The sequence below is a fragment of the Rosa rugosa genome, chromosome 1, assembly GCF_958449725.1.
Source record: "Rosa rugosa chromosome 1, drRosRugo1.1, whole genome shotgun sequence".
Lineage (NCBI taxonomy): Eukaryota > Viridiplantae > Streptophyta > Magnoliopsida > Rosales > Rosaceae > Rosa > Rosa rugosa.
Window position 1 is genome coordinate 36,110,443 of NC_084820.1, and position 8,037 is coordinate 36,118,479.

The 8,037-nt window shown below is 36.9% G+C and overlaps 1 long non-coding RNA gene across 14 annotated transcripts; it reads right to left on the reverse strand.

The window, feature by feature from the left end:
• On the reverse strand, positions 1–7,099 carry LOC133724767 (uncharacterized). 14 transcript variants are annotated; one of them, XR_009853988.1, is made up of 12 exons: positions 6,650–7,097; positions 6,429–6,561; positions 5,353–5,442; positions 4,993–5,237; positions 4,853–4,873; positions 3,873–3,943; positions 3,472–3,537; positions 3,275–3,367; positions 2,338–2,487; positions 1,726–1,815; positions 1,497–1,549; positions 6–457 (listed from the first exon to the last, which is right to left on the reverse strand). It is a non-coding gene; the product is annotated as an uncharacterized LOC133724767 (long non-coding RNA). The 14 variants fall into 14 exon arrangements; XR_009853987.1 differs by having other exon boundaries at positions 7–457; positions 3,472–3,529; positions 4,853–4,885; XR_009853986.1 differs by having other exon boundaries at positions 7–457; positions 4,853–4,885.
• Between the last annotated feature and the right edge of the window lie 938 nt (positions 7,100–8,037).

An 8,037-nucleotide genomic window follows, 5' to 3' on the forward strand; every position in this document is an offset into this window, starting at 1 on the left:
TATTTTTTTTCCTCTTCCAGACAGCAAAATAACCACAAGGGACAGAGCAATAGTGTAAATTCCCTCTCATTCTATTAGAAGTGGGAAGCACGTGTAGAAGTATCTGGAACCCTCTTTGGGCCTTCTTGTAAAAACAAAAGAGTAGTTTGGTACAAACTAAAGTTCCTCTAATTGCTAAACCAACTTATTTACGTAGAACGAATTTTCACTAATAATCTGCCGCACTAGAGAGAAAGAAAGCTGCAAACTCCACTCTGAAGACCTCTGGAACCTCTAGAAAATCTAGTTGCTTCTTCACTTGCGTTATCCATGCTTCTGTCTCATGAGCATTTGTGGCTCCAGCAAACTTAGGAGGGTTTAATTGCTGAAAATGCTTCATGTACTTCAACCTCCAATGAGCCTTATTTTCTTGTTGGAGAGCCTCAACAAAGTTAAAAGCGTTCTGCAACTTCCAATCCTATACAGAAAGTAAACCTTTATATAGCAACAAGGTGACTCGACTCTTACCTTTAAGACCGTTTAAGTATCTTGTCTAACTCGTCCCACACGAATCTACTACTTGGGCTCTGATCAGGGCCGGCCTTGAGCCTAGGCGAAGCAGGCCAAGGCCTAGGGCCTCAAACCTCAAATTTCAGGGGCCTCAAAAAAATAATTTTTTGTTGGCCTGCTATAATAATAATAAAAAAAGGAAATATTTAAGGAAAATGGATCGGAAATCAGGATTGGTGACCAAGCTGATTGTGTTTTATGAAGCTCATGCTCATTCTTGCTCTCATTTCATTCACATCAGAGATTGATTCAAGTTTCAATTCAAAATTCAGATAAGTTCATTCTCGAAATTGTTCAAATTCAGTACAGTTTGTTGAAATTTGTTGATATCTACTATCATCAAAGCTAAGGTTTTGATATCCGAGTACTCGATTGTTGAAATTAGAAGCAAAAGTTACAAGTTGAAATCTTGATCTGAATTTGGGAAATTTTGATTATTCTTTTGGGTATTTCTGCATTGAAGGATGTGGCTAGATTATTTTATCTTGATCACAATGATAAAATAAGAGGTTAAAGTTTCATTTCTCTAAAATTGTTTGGTTTACATTATTGCAGTTTACAATATCATTCTATCATAGCATTCTATGACAACATCAAATATTGCAGGGAGTAGGGAATGCTAAAGTAAACGAATAGAAATGTTGTAGCCGCTGGCCTAAGAGTCAAGTAAATGAATTTCAGAGACCTGAGGATATTCAATATGTCAAATTAGCTTTGACGATATTGAAAAATAAAATCGCTTTATGTAGAAATTACATTGTTCTAGCAAGTAGATTGACATGTGTAGCTAGACATATCAAGAGGCAAATTCTAATGACATCACATAAGAAATGATGAAGTGGAAATCTATTTTTTGGTACTGGATAGTGGCATAAGTTCAAAATATGATATAGATGTTGCAACATCATTGATCACTATATATCTGGTTTTAGTTCTAGAAGACTCACCTTAGAAACTGTGTTAGCCACTCTCCCACAGCATCACTTGTATCTCTTCTCTCCTGGATTTGCAAATTGAAATCGTTGTTTACATATAATTGATATAACTGAATTAATTTCATATTCATATTTTTTTTTCTAAAATATAATTGTCTGTAATCAATATTCATTACACATATATAGTCCATTAAAAAAAAGAAAAAGGAAAAGCTATTGAGAATTAATCATGTACTATTACCTGCTCCTTATCATATGGATTAAGAAGCTTCTCCATTGAAGCTTAACTTGGCCTTTTGTACTACTTGGACTCTATCTGACAATGGTTTATCTGGCGAATGAAGAAAAGCAGCAAAAGCTTAGGACAGCTTACCATATTGTAATGTACAATCAAGAAAGCATTTTGAAGACCTGGAATAGGAAACTGAAAACCAAATATCCAAATTCATGTTCTGCTTCCTCATATGAAAACCCATTGTATGCAGAAGTGCACAGTATGAGATGTTAACAAAATGTTAATAGAAAGAAAAGGTTTGGTCAAGTCTATTTAATTCATTGTTTTTGCTAAGAAATAGGTTAGGCACATTTTTTCACTTGATGGAGGATATTCTTTTGCTTTTCTATTTACTTGCATGCAAAGATTGCAATACTCTGAAATACTGAACATGATCCTCCTCAATGTGTAAAGTAGATTGAAAGTTCTATATTTGTAAAACCAAATCAAGCAGTCACATGCACTTGTACCTCGGGCATGTTTTGATATATCCCTGCTAACTGTCTCAATGCCTTTAACATCAAATATAAGTTCACTCTGTCCAGTGCTTTCACATGGAACTATAATTAACCAACATACCGCTTCTTGGTGAGGAGGAAGCATGGTTGATAAACTTTTTCCATCTTCAAAGGAACTGGAATTGGACTCATAGCACTGATTTTAAATGTAACCTCCTGTCCAATCTGAAAAGACTCTTCCCTAGTGCGGCCTTTTAGAAGAACAAACATGCTGCAAGGCACAACGTACGCCAGTAACAAATTTACTAATCATTAAGAACGTGCAAGAGGAAGAGAAACAATTAATCAACAGAAAAATTAAATCACCAAAATAAATCACACCAAAAAACAATCAAGTTTAAGTTGAGGCAACATATATAGTCTTATAAAAGCATATAACATTATTTAAAAAAAAAAAAAAAAGCATATAACATTTCGTATGCAAGCCAGAGGGTGCTTAGATCAATTGTTATATTTAGTAATATATTAGTTGTTCAAATGAGAGATAGTAAAACTTAAAGTGAGCAACTACACATATTTTTTGTTTGAAAGTGAGCATCTCCAAGTATTTTGTAATCTGAACATTTAGCCGCACCTCAGTTCCATTCCCAACCTTCATGTCATAGTACGTGAGGAATAATACCAATATAATTAGAAGGAAAGAAATGTATGAGCAATACTATCTTATGTCTAGCTGAAAGATATCAACATTTTATTGATGAAACAAATCACCAAAGTATGGTATGGAATATGTAAATAAAGGTTGAGTATGAATTTAGCCACTCACCAAAACCAATGAAATGCAAAATTATGAAAGAAGTTATCTTGCATGTACTGTGCAAGTCCTGAACATCAAATCATGTCCAAGCGAGCCAACTTTTGGCATGTAATTATTAGCAATCTCATATCTTCGCTGAACATATATAAGCACTCGATTCTTAATAATTCTAATACAAAACAATTGAAAAGAAATGATGCCCCTGTGCATCTATATGAATTTTAAGAGAATCAAACAATACCCTGGGCATCATAGGTATGTCTTAAATGCTCCATTTCGGCTGACCACCAATTTCAAGAAATCCAATTCTCATTTTCTCTGCATCTGCTTTAACCTATTGAAGTCAGAACATATATAAGGACAAACTGTTAGTATTTATGCATGAATGGTGACCCTAGCTTGCATGTGAATTTCAAAACCACAGTTAGTTTAACTGACCTGACAGAGCTGTGCTTCTGCTTTCCAAGCCCTGTCAGAGCAATTCAACCTTAGAAAACTGCATAACTGTAAGATCTCAATCAAAATTACTGATTCCCATACCAAAATTTCATTTCCAAGTGAAACTATTTTGGGTACATAAATGAGGTTGTGCATAGATATCAGAGTAAAATTTTGGAGGAAAAATATGTCAAGACTAAGACTTAAAACCATAATATGACATAACCGAAGAACACTCAAGTCCTACCAAGAAAGATAAAATGTCATCCTATAATCTTCAAGTTTTTCAAGTTTGCACTTTTCCACACCCACATTAACTTAATAACTATTAGCAAGAAGAACAAAACAAAAAAGTTCATAACTTTTGAAACAATAGCATCAATTTCATCAATTGTCTTCACCAGTAGATTTTTGGCGTTTGCAGCTCCACTGTTTTCCCCAATCAGCCTAATCAACCGCCCAGAACCTGTATCTGCAATGAATCAAATACAAATTCCTCAGAAGAACCAAACTTGTAAAAACCTAATCAAACTAATCAACCCCATTCTCTTTCAATTCAACTCAGAAATGAAAGAAACCGATCAACTTAAACAGACCCAAAACAAAAGTTCAGAGTATTTGTGCTCTGAAGCTAAAGCCCCATCAGAACACACACAATTTTCAACCAAATACCATACCTGTTCCACTTATTTTCAACCCAATCTTCTCGTCACAAACGGGACCCAATCAAAAAGCAAATAATTGGATACAAAACAAAAACGAAGCAAACACCGATTATAACCACTACAAAACTAGAAAACACACATAACAAATTCAAGAAAATCAGCCTGAATAAAACACAACTAAATACAAAACAGCAAAGCTCAATACCTCTCTCTTCCTGCCTGCAACGTTGTGGCGACCCGGAGACCGGATTACCACAGCGCCACCTCCCCAAGGAACCCTACACCCGCAACACTTGGAGTAAGTGTTTTGGGCCTAGAATTCCTCAAAGGTTGGAAAACAAGAAATCTATAAGCCCGAAATTTTTTTGGGCTTGTATAGTGGGCTTGGCTCGTAATCACAAGATTACGAACTAGGCGATGAAGAGGAAAGGAAGGTGGTGTTGTGTTGAGTTTAGAACCTACGTCATTTTTTTAGTTCTTAGCCCAAGTTTACATTAGGTTCATTGAAAGGTAATTTACGTGAGTCTTCTAGGTCTAGCCCACTAGGACCTAAACTCAAATGGAGGTTCTAACCCTAGGGTTCCACTTTGGTGGTAAGCAATCACACACATCATCAACCATACATAACGTTACAAAAATTTAACGAAATCAAACAAGCCAAATAAAATAAACTTTAAACAAAATAAATTTTGGCCTCCAAGGATTATCCTCCGTACCCAAGCTTCGACAACAACAGCCTGCAAAACAAACTAAAGTAGGGGTTAGGCTCCTACATCCAGTCATTGCCCATGCCCGCCCCCATATCTAAGTTTAAAAATATGAGTTATCGTTTTGAGAAAAAGTAATAGATAAAAACCGGTTTGCGATTCCACGTGATCGTCACCACGTAATTACAATCTCACGGCAATTGATCTTCTTCCACAACTTTCATCATAACCGTCCATCTAGCCAATCACTTTCCGGGATTCAATAATCACAAGGCTAGAGACAAAGGGGATTATTCAACAACAAGGGCATGGTGCACACTGCCCACCACCGGTGGCTCAAGGAGGAACTGACCTCTCCTTACATCCCCATCAATAGCCAACACATCAATCCAATCTACGCAAACCATTTCAATTGTAAAACATATAATTTCCAAAAACCATGCAAGAGGCCTCATATAAAACATAGTATATGCATGAAAAGCATAGATAGAGTTAAAGGCATCCCCTACCTGGAACTCGAGCTTTCTCTTGCAGCACTTGGCCTCAATGAAACCTTGTAGCAACCACCAACTTCACAAGATTCCACCACAGTATCGAGCCTAGATCAATAAGCGACATTAATAACGATAAACTAGGCTAGCTATTCACATGCAATACTCTCCAAAGAGAACCTTTCCTTTAACCTAATTGACTAGCTAATAACCAGACCATTTGGGCACTAAGGGAGAGTTGGTTTTTCAGGAAAAAGTGGCAAAAACACCCTTCGAAGATAAGTTGTCAAAAGCTGGGAAACAGAGTATAAGTAGGAACTGTTAAGGGCCAAGGAAAAGGGTTCAAAGCACTTGAGATAAATTCTTGGGAAAATCTTGGAAAGAAGATGGTTTAACAACCAACTTAGTAAGATTGAAATGGTTATTGAATTTCATGTGAAACCAAACAAAGAGTAAAGGTTTTAAAGGCTAAAGTAAAACAATGTGCAGATTCTTTCCAGAAATACCAGCTTCTGTACACCTTTTTCAAAACTTCATAACTAATTCTAGAAAAATTATTTTGAGGTGATTCAAAATCCGGAATGTTCATCTATGTGTCTACTATATTTCTCTAGAAGAAACCGATCCCAAATTCCGAGCGGTTTAGCACCAGTTTTGAAATGAATGCAGCTGGGTCAGATTTTACTGAAAACTGAAAAACTGCAGAAACTGGTTCTTTTGTGTAAAGCTCTTTTGGTACCCAAAATGGCTGGTTAAGTAGGCTCTAAGACACCTATAGGTTATATATAAAGCTCCTAAAGACTTAAAGTCTCAGTCACCCTTCAATACTATAAGGGGAAGGTCTTGTAGCTCACTAACATGATGTTTTGAAGACATGGTGTTTGGACAACAGTAACACAAATAAACTTTTGAATCAAGCATGACTTCAATGTTCAAGATAACCATGGTTTATCATACACCCAACACATCAGAAAGAATGAAAGGTTCTAAGCTAAAACAACAAGATTCCAACAACAATAGTGACAAGTTGTAATCTGCGAGAGTTTGTAACAACAACCAAAACTACATAGTGTTAAGGAAAGGATGATACTCACCAAAGACTAACCAAAAAGATGAGTTTTTCTTGAGGGATTCGACAGGAATGAGAGCTGAGAGAGTTGATTGGATCGAGCCTAGTTGCAGGCCAAGAAGTTTGCTCAATCTCGAACATGCAAAGTGAAACAGAGACTGCTCAATATGTAGATGGGTTGTTTTGAACGTATTGAGCCTAAAAATTGAGGAATGAATTAGGAACTTGATAGTTTAAGAATCTTACCAACTGTTGGTATCAGTCTCAAGCAAGGTGTTGGGGATTCGGGTAGAGCAAGAGAGGGAGTTTAAGCAGAAATCCGGAACAGGCTCGCTTCCGAACAGCTTCTGCTTCGAGGGATGTACAGGTCTCAAAACGTCTCCGATGAAGCTGAAATTTGGAAACTAGATAAAGGAGACGTAGACGAACAACTTTGATGAAGAAAGTTTTTTGATCGGAGGTCTCTAACTAGGCGTTTCGGGGCTCGCAAACAGACTGATGTGTCCAGGGACGAGAGGAAAGGTGAGAAGAGAAGGGTGAATGACGATTTATGGCCTGGGTTCTCCCTTTTGAAGGTCTGAGATGATGTTCTTGGAGGAGTTGCCATATGCATGCTGGCAACGTGGAAGGGTGGAGCTGAACGAGGTTCCTTTCTCTCAGCCCAATTCTGACGTGAACAAGAAAAGAGGAAAAGCTCTTTGCGTGTGAAAGAGAAGGCTCAGCTTGGGCAGGTAAATTTGGGTAAAAACAAGGAGTTGTAAAAAAACCAACAGGATAGGCAAAATAAAAGTAAAATAAATAAATATAAGAAAACTCAAATTAAAGTGTTGGCAAGACAAAATAAGGAATGTGTCTCACCAAAATTGTACTTAGATAGGAAAATTGTAAAGTAAGTTTTGTCGGAATTTTTGCTCGAGTTTGAAAAACATGAGTAAATAATTAGTGTTTTTATAAAGTCGGAGGGATAGTTGACGAGTAAGCATTGGGTAAGACGAGTAGGAACTCAACCAATTGTTAAGGAATAAAGTAAAATGAGAAATCGTAAACGCACGCACAAGTATATTTCAAAATTATGCAAAGATGTCATTATGAGCTACAAGGACCATATTGGATCAAGGGAGATGTTCGGGTCAAAGGTCGACTAACTTATTGGGCTAGGTTCACTAGCATACCCGTCTGTTGGGTGTCCAGAGTAAATTTTAGACTCTAACCTTATGCTATTCTTGGGCCCAAGGCCCAAGCCCAAACGATTTGGCCAAACAAATGTCACGAAAAATTATCCCGTCAAAAAGTGACGTTCGGAATTTCACGGGGTCTACAAACGTTGAGGGATCAGATCTCTCTCTCTCTCTCTCTCTCTCTCGATGATTCTAGATTCTCGACAAAAAAAAAAAAAAAACCATGTCGTAGTTGATATATTAAACAGCAGTTGTAATTTCCATCAAAAGCCAGGAGCAAAACCGTCATTTCCGCTCCCGAGTGAACAGTTAGGAATAGTGAACTCAGCTTTAGATATATGTATAATGTATAGATCCCATTAAGTTATACTGTAAAATTACTAGGTGAACAATGTCCAACAGTGTGTCATGATTTGTGATTGTGAACACTAAGCTAGTTCTAATAATTTGATACCA